General features: G+C 41.3%; 1 long non-coding RNA gene across 1 annotated transcript; it reads left to right on the top strand.

The window, feature by feature from the left end:
• Window positions 1-3,687: 3,687 nt before the first annotated feature.
• On the top strand, window positions 3,688-11,618 carry LOC123363524. The gene is made up of 3 exons (XR_006576791.1): window positions 3,688-3,762; window positions 4,033-4,119; window positions 11,507-11,618. It is a non-coding gene; the product is annotated as an uncharacterized LOC123363524 (long non-coding RNA).
• The last annotated feature ends 364 nt before the right edge of the window (window positions 11,619-11,982 follow it).

Here is an 11,982-nt window from a genome sequence, read left to right as displayed (position 1 = left end):
GATCCCTGTGTGGTGTTCACCATTGAGCATTGTGGGACAACTGCTGGAGGACTGTTGTTAAGGTCGACATAGGTCATGCAGTGTCTACACTTGCACTGTGTCGACCTTAGTAGGTGGACCATGGCTCAATACTGCTTGGGGAGGTGGTTTTATGTGTTGCCTTAATGAGGCGCTTACATCTGTCACAGACAGATTTGAGTGTAGACATGTGCACACTAGGTTGACACAAGGAGACTAACGTTGACCTAACTTTGTAATGTGGACCAGGCCTTGTGCTAAATCCATATCTGTTTTTCTTTACTAAGGCCTTACACTGTATTCGCACGTGTGTGGTTTATACTTATAAGTGACAAACTGTGATCCCACTCTGTGCTTACAATTATGTACTTTAAATAAGTAGATGGTGAAAGAAAGTGTGAGATGAGTAGAGTATTCTGTGTAATGAGTGCTAAAAGCATATTTGGCCCTAGAAGTTATTTACCAGGGAAACAAAGAAGTGTGCCGAAAAGTGTATGACTCATACTTTTCTCCTGAGTGAAAACCATTCCACTCTTCTTTGTCACTCCTAACACACTTCATTCTCAGACTCAGATTGTCCTAGCAATCTGGAAGTCTTTAGGAACATTGACAGAATCAGTGGGTCATTTATACCTGTGCATCTACTTTATCAGATTGGTAGGGTATTACACCCATTTTATACTGGTGTAAATGACTACATAAGGCGAAAGGCAGGGGAGGGATCAGGACCCATGATTTTATGACAGTGTCTGCAATATAAAGAGGTTTTTAAGAAAAATGTTATTTTGACTTTTACAACCCTTTAACTGTCCTTGACCAAACTGACTGTCAAGTGTCAGTGGCATGTAAGATATCATCCAAAGATATGATTACGCATGAAGAGATTACATTGCATTACAGGTATCCCACCACTAGCTTGAAAATTGACTTGAAGGTAATGCAGTTTAAAACCATTACATTCAAAACCAGAACAGCTAAATGTGATTTTGAAAGTGCCTCTATTTTTACAATAGATTCACCTTCTCATAATGGTTTTGTCTTTAAAACCAGAAATGGACCCAAGCTTAACTGTAGACCCAAATACCCCCAAACTTTAGAAAACAGAGTAATTATATATGCAGCTAGGTAGTTAGCCATACAAATTACCTAGTGCATGGGCAAATGCTATTTTACACTTGCAAATTTTGGTTTATATGGATTTTATGACAATATGCATATTTTCTAATTGTTCTTTTCTTTGAAAAAATTACCGCTAAAATCTGTCTTGTCTCTTTGTTTCTCAGGAAAGGATAATTAGGTACACAATATACTTACACATAAACATCTACACAGCAGTCAGAGCAGCTCCTTAGGGAGATGGGTCTGACTACGTGGGAATTGGAGAAGACCTAACTAGAACTACCTATCCCCAAATCCTGTCAGAACTGAAGCGTGTAACGTGATCAAGATACTATATTTCCCCATTGGGTTTATAAAGTATCCCACAAACAATAGGATAATCCAGTGAAATGCAGGATTATTAGCCATATATTCACAGGAAACATTTTGAACTCTAAAGCAGTCAGTTTTAGAGGGTAGTAGAGTCTTATCCTTCACAGCTTTTGCATCTGGCACAGCCTGCATGTCTCTCTTTGCCTAACTGACTTTTTCTTTTCAAATCTCATCTAAAAACAGATTTTTTTCCTTTATTTATGCCTCAAGTCCTCTACTATTGTTTATTTAGCTATACATTAGCTAACATTAGCTAATGTATACAATTTATATAATGGAAATCACACTAAAGTAAAGTTGTATCAAATATAAAAACTTCTTAGGACACGACGTAATGCATACAGCAGGTGGTGTTTGCTTCTAATCCAGCTCAGAGATGGGACACAATCAGGGTCCCTTTGTGTGGTTATTTGTTATGAATGATTTATACAGCTTTTCCAATTACAGTGTAGAACAGAGCTGCGGCTCCTTTGTCTCATATCCACACCTCTCCCCCATATAAAACTCTTGTCTCTGTCTGTTTAGAGCACTTAGTATTATTGCTTAAAAATGGGCAGGAACATTCTGGCCTTTAGAACTGGTGTGGCATTCAGTGTATGGAGTGTAATAGATTTTGAGGAAAATAATTTGTGCACTACAGCTTGTTATGGCAGCAGTAGCAGTAGCAGAAGCAGTAGCTGGTTTAAGTATTACACACCAAATACTGTATAGTGTGTAGGAGCACATAGAGTCAAGATAAATTGTCTTAATAAACTGTTTTGTATTTGGTCAAGCAATGATAATAAACTTTGGTGTGTGCGAACTGGCAGGCAGGACAATAATCTGCTTCCTAAACCACTCAGAATTACATTAAACCACTCAGAAGGAAGAAGCTTATTACAGTTAATCTTCAACATACATCTTTAATCTCTCACATTAAAATCAGATGAAGATCACACTCTAGTATACAGGAATGAGAGTCTCAGTGACATTCCAAATACTTTGCCTAGAAAAATATCATATTTATAAATGTACACTGGATTAAATTAAACTTCACAACACTGGAGTGAAGAGGGGGAAGGGATATGTAAGGAGCACTTAAGCCATTGATAGGTTTAACAGCTGTTTAGGTAATGCAATCAGATTACACATACAACAAAACAAAAAGTTATGGGCCAAATCTGATGACCAGAGGATAGCCTCTTGTTTACATTAAGGCCCCTTTACACCACTCTAGCAATGTTAAGGGGCCTTAGTGTAAGTGGGCAGTAGCTCCAATAAGTTTGCACAGGTATAGCAGAGAGCAAAGAGTGGCCCTTTAAAATCATTTTATAACCAAAGAGAGATTACATTTTGGGCCGAATGCTGGTGGAGCTGTATGTTATAGAGAGGTGGCCTATTAGCTCTTGACCACTGCTTTTGCCAATTTTACACTGGCCACTGGCCTGACCAGTCTTAAGGATAGAAGGGGGTGGGGTGGGGAGGGAAGGACCATTGTGCTTGCTCTGCACTCAGGAGATGCAGATTTTTTCAGGTAGTTGGGGAGTTTATACAGCTGAATTCTCCACTCCCATATAGCCCTGGAACCTGATGGGCCCTTTCTCTTTGACCACCTGACTTATTCAGTTTCCATGGGTGATTGACAGCTGAGGAAGAATCAGCCGTATGTGAACTGGGCCTGGGGCATGCATGCTCAGTGCCTGAGATACATCATTCCTTTGCTCTTAGTTAGCTCGCCCTAAAGTGGAGGCATCACTATTTTATGATCTCACAGTAGTGAGACCATAGTTAAGATTGTGTCAGAACTTCTGTTCTACAGGGTCTCACATTTGTTCAGAACCCTTTCTGGTAAACATGCCATGGGGAATTTGAACCCAATTTCAACCCCTAATTAACGTGTGTGGAATGATCTCCGTTGTGTAGTTTGTGTTTGTATATTGTTGGTTGTTTAGGAAATTTGGAAAAACCAGAAAACCTGAAAAGCCTGATTTTTTCCCCACTTGATGCACATTTGCTGCCCCCTGAAGGTGCCTGAGCAGAAATATTGTCACATCAGAGATGATCAGCCACTCAGTGCTCCCTCCTTCCAGTTTATTTCCATACTTGAGGAGAGTTACTATGACCCTGGTTGTCATGGCAACTGCTGCCTTTGATAACTGATTTACCTCAGAGGACCATCACATTGTTGCAAATAAAGGTCACATGAGGAATTGCAATGGAAGCAGCACTGGGTTTTGATAAGCTCCAGTTGTGCTTCTCTGGGTTTGTACTGTGGTAGGTTACACTGCTTCTTGTCAAAGGGAAATTGTTTGTTACTTTCCTCAAAAAGGGTTACATGAAAATAAGATGAAAAATTCCAGCTCTGTTTGACGTATTGTATTTAAATGCTTGTTACAAATTGGAGGCTATTGCTTTCTGAATATTCACCTTTTTAAAAAAAATTGGAAATGTCATTAAGCGAGAATATCATTTAGAACTTGCAGTTAAGAGGAAGTTGCATTAAAAATGTTTGGTCTGACTACAGTTTAATACTATTTTCAATAGACTGGTCAACATGGCACTGAGAGTTGAAATATGGAGCTTCACAAAGATAACAGTGGTAACAAAATACACATTGAAGACAACAAATGCGTAAGTGCTTTATTATTTAAATAGCAATATAAAATATTAAAAACAAAGTAAATTCATAATGATCAGGCCAACTCCTCCACATGTGGGGAGGGAAGAGGGGCTCGGGCCAGCTCCTCTGCGTGCCCACGAAAAATATGTTCACCATACCACAGCTGGGCTCTGGCTTTTGGTCTGGTCAGGGGGTGGGGCCTCAGGGAGGAAGAGGAGGAGCATGGTGAGGCCTTGGGGGAAGAGAAGGAGAAGGGCAGTGAGGCCCTGGGAGGGAGGGGAGAGGCAGGGGGCAAGGCCAGAGTTCTGGTGCTCCTGCGGGGCCCTGTGGGCTGATGCATTAATCCGCCACTGTCTGTAGGACCTCTGCCTCATTTGCTGCAGAAGTTGGGGGGCTTGTACTAGTTATAGTACTGGGGGCAGTGGACTACAGGAAGAGAAAGGGTGGTTTCCTGGTTAGGGAGTTGAATTCTGTCCTGGAGAACTGATGCTAGCCCTGCCTCTGCCCCTGAGTTTCTATGTGATTCTGGCCAAGTCACTTACACCCAACTTTTCACAGGTTCTGCATCTAATTAAAGAGCGCATCATAGTACACATGCACAAGAGGGTTGAATTAAGGTTGCTTGGGCAACATTCAGAGTTTCCCTAACCTAAGAGTGCTTGACTTTGTAATCTTTTAATCCCTATCTTTCTATTTCCTAATTTTTTATGGTTTGGTTTATTGATGAGAGCAACCTTGACTAACTAATGACATTTTTTTGTTTGTGACTTGATTAACATTCAGCAAATTTGGATGATCCAGCCTGGGCTGTGCAGCTCTGGCAGGCTTGAAGCCCATTATTGGGGTCCAATACGTAAGACTGACACTAAGGGTATGAATTCATTACAGAGTGAAGGTGTGATTGCAGCCTGGGTAGACATGCCCTTGCTAGCTTTAACCCAGCCAGCATAGGTAACAATAGTGGTGTAGATGTGATGGCATGGGCTTTAGCATCAGGTAGATGGCCAAATACCTAACTAGGGTTCCTGGCAGGCTTGTACTTGGTTGACTAGCCCATGCTGCCATGCCTTCAACTGCTATTATTTATTACTCATGCCAGCTAAATTAAAGCCAGCATGGCTATGCCTATCCATGCTACAATCGCACCTTTGCTTTTCAGTGAAGACTTAGGTCCATTCAGTACTCTTAAGATCAGAGTGAGGGGCATGAGCAGTTTAAGAGCAGTTCATGGCCTTACTTTATACTTATTATGGAGGATAATTTTCAGATGCTAATAGTATACATAAAGTTTGAAAATGTTGAGCAAACTTACAAAAATAGATAGAATTACAAAAGTGCTTTGTTAAACACTAAGTTAGCATAAGTATTTTGTTGAGTATACTCAAACATGTCCTAATGCAAAAGTAGTGTATTAGGGGCTAGATTCACTTTCTTGGGTGTGGAGAGAGAGAGAGGGAACTTGGCAAATTATACCCCTGCTTCAGGGAGTCAGCTACTCAAGAGGGATCGGAGGGCAGGAGGCATTTGCATGGTCCTATGGAGGTTTCACCAGAGAAGGGCAGTTTTAATTTGTGGTGGGGATCAATAGGATCACTGCTGGTGGAGGTTTTCTGGAAGGTATGATGAGTCAGCTGTGCTAGTTCTCTGGCCAGAGCCTGCCCACTTTGGAGCTGTGCTGGCTGGCTCTAAGCCCTTCTTTATTAATGGAAGTTGCAGGTGCCTTGTGCCATTCACTGCTCTCCAGACAGATGTTCTCCTCCAGCCCAGGTTGAATACAGCCTTAATAGTTCCTTATTCTAGCGTATTGTCTGTAGCTCTTCCCCTGATGCATGGCTCAAAGCTCCTCCCTGCTGCTTGCTAATCAGAGCAGCTTCTCCCCCATCCTTGCATGGCTTGGGCAAGTCCTGGCTTCTTTGTTGCAATGGCTGGTATCTCCACCCAAGGTGGTTCCTCTCTGTGCCTAGGATACAAGGGCTGCCATCCCTTGGGAAAATGACTAATACTGCTACTCTGAACAAGGACTATAACCCAGTGCACAAGATACAAAATGCAATAATACAAACCCCAACAAATGAAATGCCACAACTAAAACCAACAAGCTAACAAAGGGGGGCAGGAAACAGAGGCTATCGGGAAGGAAAGGGTTAAGGTTAACGCAGACATGCTAAAAATATTAATGAAATAATAAAACTGCCCACCTCTCAAGATTCACAACTGTTCTCCAACCCCCATCTCCCTCCCTGGTGCATTGCCAGGCAGATGGGATACTTAGGATGAGTTCGGAGAGGATTGTAGCAGTGCTGCAAATGATGGTTGGGTTAAAGAGAAGTAAAGGGGCCCCTTTTAGAGTGTTTTCACCCCTGAGGGGGGCAGGGGCCTTTCCTGGCTCCTTGGTCTGGAGTGGTGATCTCAGCTGGCTGTATTTAGCAGGCACCAGGTCTGGTCTCTGCTTCTCCGGATGTTGATCTTCACAGGGCTGGAATTATCTGACCACACACTGGATCCCACAGTAGTGCAAAGTCCCCCTTTGGAGGGAGTGAGAGTAAATCAGAAACTTCCTGGGCTGTTCTGCTTCTTTCTCAGCTCCAAACTCAAACAGCCGGAACTCCTGGTTCATACATGGCACAGACAATTGCCTGTATGAATTACTCCATCAGAAACCACCCCACTGGTCTCTGAAGGAGTTTCCAGCCCTTTCTGTCCCTATCCCTGACTCTAGTGACCAGTTTTCAGCTGAACACCTGGTCGAAAAGGGACCCTCCCCAGCCCTCCCCAGCCTGGTGAAAATGAGTGAGTGAGTGAGGGTGGAGGAGAGCAAGCGATGGAGGGAGGGAGCAGGGCAGGGCCTCAGAGAAGGGGCGGGGCAAGAGTGTTCTGTTTTGTTCGATCAGAAAGCTGGCAACCCTAGACTCTAAGTAGATTGGGAAATGGTGTGTGGAGGCTCTGGAGCAGCTGCTGTTGTAGCTCTTGGGACAGGATCCCTAGAAGCTCAACCCAACAATTTAGGTGTTGACACATGCCAAAATGGGGTTAGATAGCTGTTTTATTCCTATGAACAGGCAAACCAGTAACCTTTGTACTGAAATATTCTATGTATCTTATGTTTGTACATGAACCCAAGTAGCTGTGTTGCATTCTAAAGGTTTCCTAAGGAGCTATTATAGAGCTTTCATAACAACAATACTTTGGCCTTATTTCTTTCTCTGAGGATTTCAAAATGCTTAGAAATGTAGGAAAGTCTTATTAGCCTCAGTTTACAGATGGGAAAACTAAGGCACAAAGAGTTTAAGGCCCCAGTTTGAGAAACACTGGTCTAGGTTCCAGAGCAAGTCAGTGGCAGAGTTGTGAACAGAATCCAGCTCTCCTCACTCCCAGTCCTTGGCTTTGCTTATTATATAATGCTGCTATTTCAGCTCAGTGGAAAAATATATTTGTTGTTTCTCTAACCGCCTTGCACTTGTGAATAAAGACAAGGATTTGTTTGTAATCTCCAAAGTGAGCTATATATTTTTTGTATTTATAACAGACAGAGGATTGTTATGCCTTCACTATGAATAAACTTGAGATGAAGGAGACACAGATGAAAACAAACCTTAATAGTTTGGCATAACAGTGAATCACTGGGGGCATATTCTCAAAAAGCCTCTGCAAAATTTGTAGGTGCATGTTATTTCCAGGCACAATTCCCATGTTTGTGTGCACAAAATAGGTATTTGTGTATGCACATTGGGCATTTAAGCATGCAGGTAACTGACTGACATGCACAACTACTTCTCTGAATGCACAAAATCCATTTGGGGGATGCATAAATGGAGGCTGGCTGAAAACATATCCTCTTATGAGTAAATGAACGGGCTGTTTGTTTGACTTGAATTGTTTCTTAACTGAAACACAAAATAGCTTCTGTTTAAGCTTCTGACTATTTCAGTTCATACCTAGTAGGGAATAAAGTGAATAAGACTGTATCTTCAAGCAATGGTGTTTTTCAGTTGTTGCAATACCAGATTACCAGTGGGCTAAGAAATAAATATTCTCCTTACGGCTGTATTACCTGACGAGGTTATCAAATTCTCCTATATTAAAGAGAATTTGAAAATGACTCCAATCAGATGTTATTGCTTCATGTGTAAAGTGAATGCTCATTTATTGCCCAAATGGTTGTTTATTATTGTGCAACTGAGAGAGTCCATTGCTTCAAGCTTAGCCCTGATTCAGCAAAATACTTAAATACTGGCTTAAGTCCTTTTGAAGTCAATGGTATATAACGACTTGCTTTGCTGAATTGAGGTTTTAATCTTCATGCACATATTCCTGACACCACCTTTCTTTCTTGTCTTTTGGTTTGCTCTGATGTGATGCAAATTAACTTCCAAGAAAAATTTCTTATTGCAGATTAGATTTCATTAATATCTTTGTTCCCTGTCCCCCTTATTTTTTTAGAGATGAGTCTGAGCTCTAAAATTCAGATCTGGATTGAATTTCCACAACATTTGATGGTGTTTGGATCTTGATTTTTAATTTGGTTTATTACAGATGTAGGGATCAGTTACAAAATTCAGATCTGGATCTGAATTTCTACAAAGTTCAGAGGTGTTTGGTTCTGGATTTAAATGACTGACCTTATGATTGTGTTATGATGGTTAGGTAACCCCTCTGCATGTGGATGTGCCTGGGTTTGATAGCTTTCCTTTTTCACAGTTTTGTTATGTATAACGAGAACAGTGTTTCAAAGACTGTAGCCCAGGAAGTGCTCTACAATGTCTTTTCAGTGATGCTCCTCTTATCACCTGCGATCCCAATAGACAAAAACATCTTGCATTGATTCCCCAGTTTCCCAGTTGAAGAGCAGATCACTGCAATGCCTTTTCAGTCCTTTAAACTTTGAATATCTGTGTTTCCTTATGGCCACTTATGGAAAAATAGAAAAAAAGAAAAAAAAAACAGTGTGATCTTATGTGAACATCTAGGCTTTCCATTCACACACTGAGCTACTTTACAAACATTATTGTATTTTTCAGTAATTAATAGGCATGACATCAAGAAAACATATGTCCCAGCTGAATCTACAGTGGAGGCTTCAGTCCAATGGGAATGTAAAGCATGGGCAGTGTCACTGCATATGCTGATGGGGGTGAGGTTAACATGGGGTCATAATCCCACTTTCCATTCTCCTCTGGTTCACCAGCCAGTGAGTACTTGTGGGAGCAAACACTGGAGCCTGTGGGAAGATGTACCAGTTGCTCCCTTTCTGTACACTCCTGCAGATAATCTGATGGCATGAGGCAAACATAGAAAGAACGTCATCAGCCAGTCCTGCTGGTGCAGTTCTTTCTGTATCCTCCCTTATACAGTAGGGACTCTGAAAGTCACATCATCCTGGCTCCGAATCTGTTCTGAAATGACTCATTATCCTTACTTAGAAATTGCATCACTGGGTTATGTAAGGAAACATTTGCAGTGTCAATACGATGTAGTTCTCATAGAAAACACCCTAAACATCATTGTGTTACATGAATAATAAAATTCTAAGATTCGGGGTCTTCCATGAGTAGAATCAGAATTCAGAATTCTCGACATCAGAATTCCTTAGTACTAAAATACAGTATTCAAACATCGTAGAATACTGCATTACTAAAAGCTACCCTACAAAAACAAAGCAGTCTATAGGACATGGTCTTAACTTTAAATTATGTATATGGAAAGGGATTGGCTGGGTCTGGGACTTAATAATAGGATATGAGCCCTTGTATCTCTAGGTAACCAGTTCAAAGCTGGATCAAGTCGGTAGTAATTGAAAGTCCTTTCCACTTGATGGCTATTTAGCATCAGTTGGGGGCCTCTATTTACGCACCTCTCAATATCACAAAAACTACTCACAGTTATTGGCACTCCCAGCTGAGTGACTGAGGAATGAATGGGTACGGAGACTATACTACGTTCTGATGCGTGGAGGTGGTTTCTGTAGGTCAGTGTTGAGGCATGCTCATAAGGCAGGATGAGGTAGCCTGGGTGATAGGTTGGATCACAGAACCCCCCTTAGGGTTTCCAACTGATGTGCCAAGACTACTTCTGCCCCGCTTTCCCTGCCAGCTTGGGATCCCAGCACCCTGTCTTGTTGAGCCAGACATGCCCGTCTGCTCCAACAAAGACCCAGGGTCTGAACCACGTGCCCAAAAGCTGAAGACTTAACTGAAAGCAACTTAAGAATTGTTCCTGTCTTTTACACTCAGATGCCCAACTCCCAATGGGGTCCAAACCCCAAATAAATCCGTTTTACCCTGTATAAAGCTTATACAGGGTAAACTCATAAATTGTTCACCCTCTATAACACTGATAGAGAGAGATGCACAGCTGTTTGCCCCCCCCAGGTATTAATACATACTCGGGGGTTAATTAATAAGTAAAAAGTGATTTTATTAAATACAGAAAGTAGGATTTAAGTGGTTCCAAGTAGTAACAGACAGAACACAGTGAATTACCAAGCAAAATAAAATAAAACACCCAAGTCTATGCCTAATACAGTAAGAAAACTGAAAACAGATAAAACCTCACCCTCAGAGGTTTTCCAGTAAGCTTCCTTTTACAGACGTCTCTTTCTAGTCTGGGTCCAGCAATCACTCACAGCCCTTGTAGTTACGGTCCCTTGTTCCAGTTTCTTTCAGGTATCCTTGGTGTGGAGAGGCTATCTCTTGAGCCAGCTGAAGACCAAATGGAGGGGTCCCCCAGGGGTTTAAATAGACTTTCTCTTGTGGGTGGATACCCCTCCTTCCCCCTGTGTAGAATTTCAGCTCCAAGATGGAGTTTTGGTGTCACATGAGCAAGTCACATGTCCATGCATGACTCAGAACTTACAGGTAGCAGCCATGGTTCACATGCTACCTTGAACATCCTCATGTAGACTTCTTATGTGGATTGGAGCCTTCCAAGTTCCATTGTCTGTTAAGTGCTTTTTGATTGGGCACTTAACTTGCACATTCCTTTCGCAAGAAGCTGACCAAATGCTTTACTAATGCTACTTAAAATCAAGCAAGTACACAGCCAGTATTCATAACTTCAAATACAAAAATGACACATGCATACAAATTGGATGAATAGATTCAGTAGATTATAACCTTTACAGAGATATGTTACATGGCATATGTAGCATAAAACATATTCCAGTTATGTCATATATACATTCATAAGCATATTTCCATAAAGCATTATGGGGTGCACTGTCAAAGCCTGTTGAGCTGTTGTCCATTCAGTATCTGTTCTGTGGATATACAGATGACTTGAGACCACAGGGCTGCCAGTCCAGCATTTTTTGAGCTCTAAATTCACTTAGCAATTTTTTAAATAGAAAAAAAATAATATATGAATAATAGAGTGAGGAAGCTAATCTCTTTGTTCTTTTAGGAATTTATGAGCTAGGAACTTTTTGGCATGAACATCTACGGAGTCTGAGCTAAAGATGGTGAGCATATGGGAAAGCCAGGAGGAAGCATACAATGTTAATTTCCAAACTCACTTTTTGGTTGTTACACTAATGTAATGAAAGGACATTAAATGAGCCGAGGTTATTAAACCCTAAAGGTTGCTGAGATCTATTGGGGATCACATGCAAAATGTAATTAAACCAAGCTCAGATATCTTAATTTGTAGCGGGAGATGCCTCCAATACAATGATTCTGTCCTTAGTTCAGAACCGTCTTGAAAATAGGGTTGTTCATTTATTTATTGTTTTGAGAAATAACTTTAACATCCATTGTCAGTTCTAATACACCAGTAAGTTCCAAAACCATAAGGTCACAGTTCAAATCAACTCAGTGCCCAGGAAGAGAGATGTGTTATGCCATTATTAAAATCCCTGTCTGTTGAAGTTGTTTAGCTAC

Source organism: Mauremys mutica, chromosome 2 (genome assembly GCF_020497125.1).
Source record: "Mauremys mutica isolate MM-2020 ecotype Southern chromosome 2, ASM2049712v1, whole genome shotgun sequence".
Taxonomy (NCBI): Eukaryota; Metazoa; Chordata; order Testudines; family Geoemydidae; genus Mauremys; species Mauremys mutica.
Note: the sequence above shows the minus strand (reverse complement) of the source record. Positions and strands in the feature narration are given on the sequence as shown.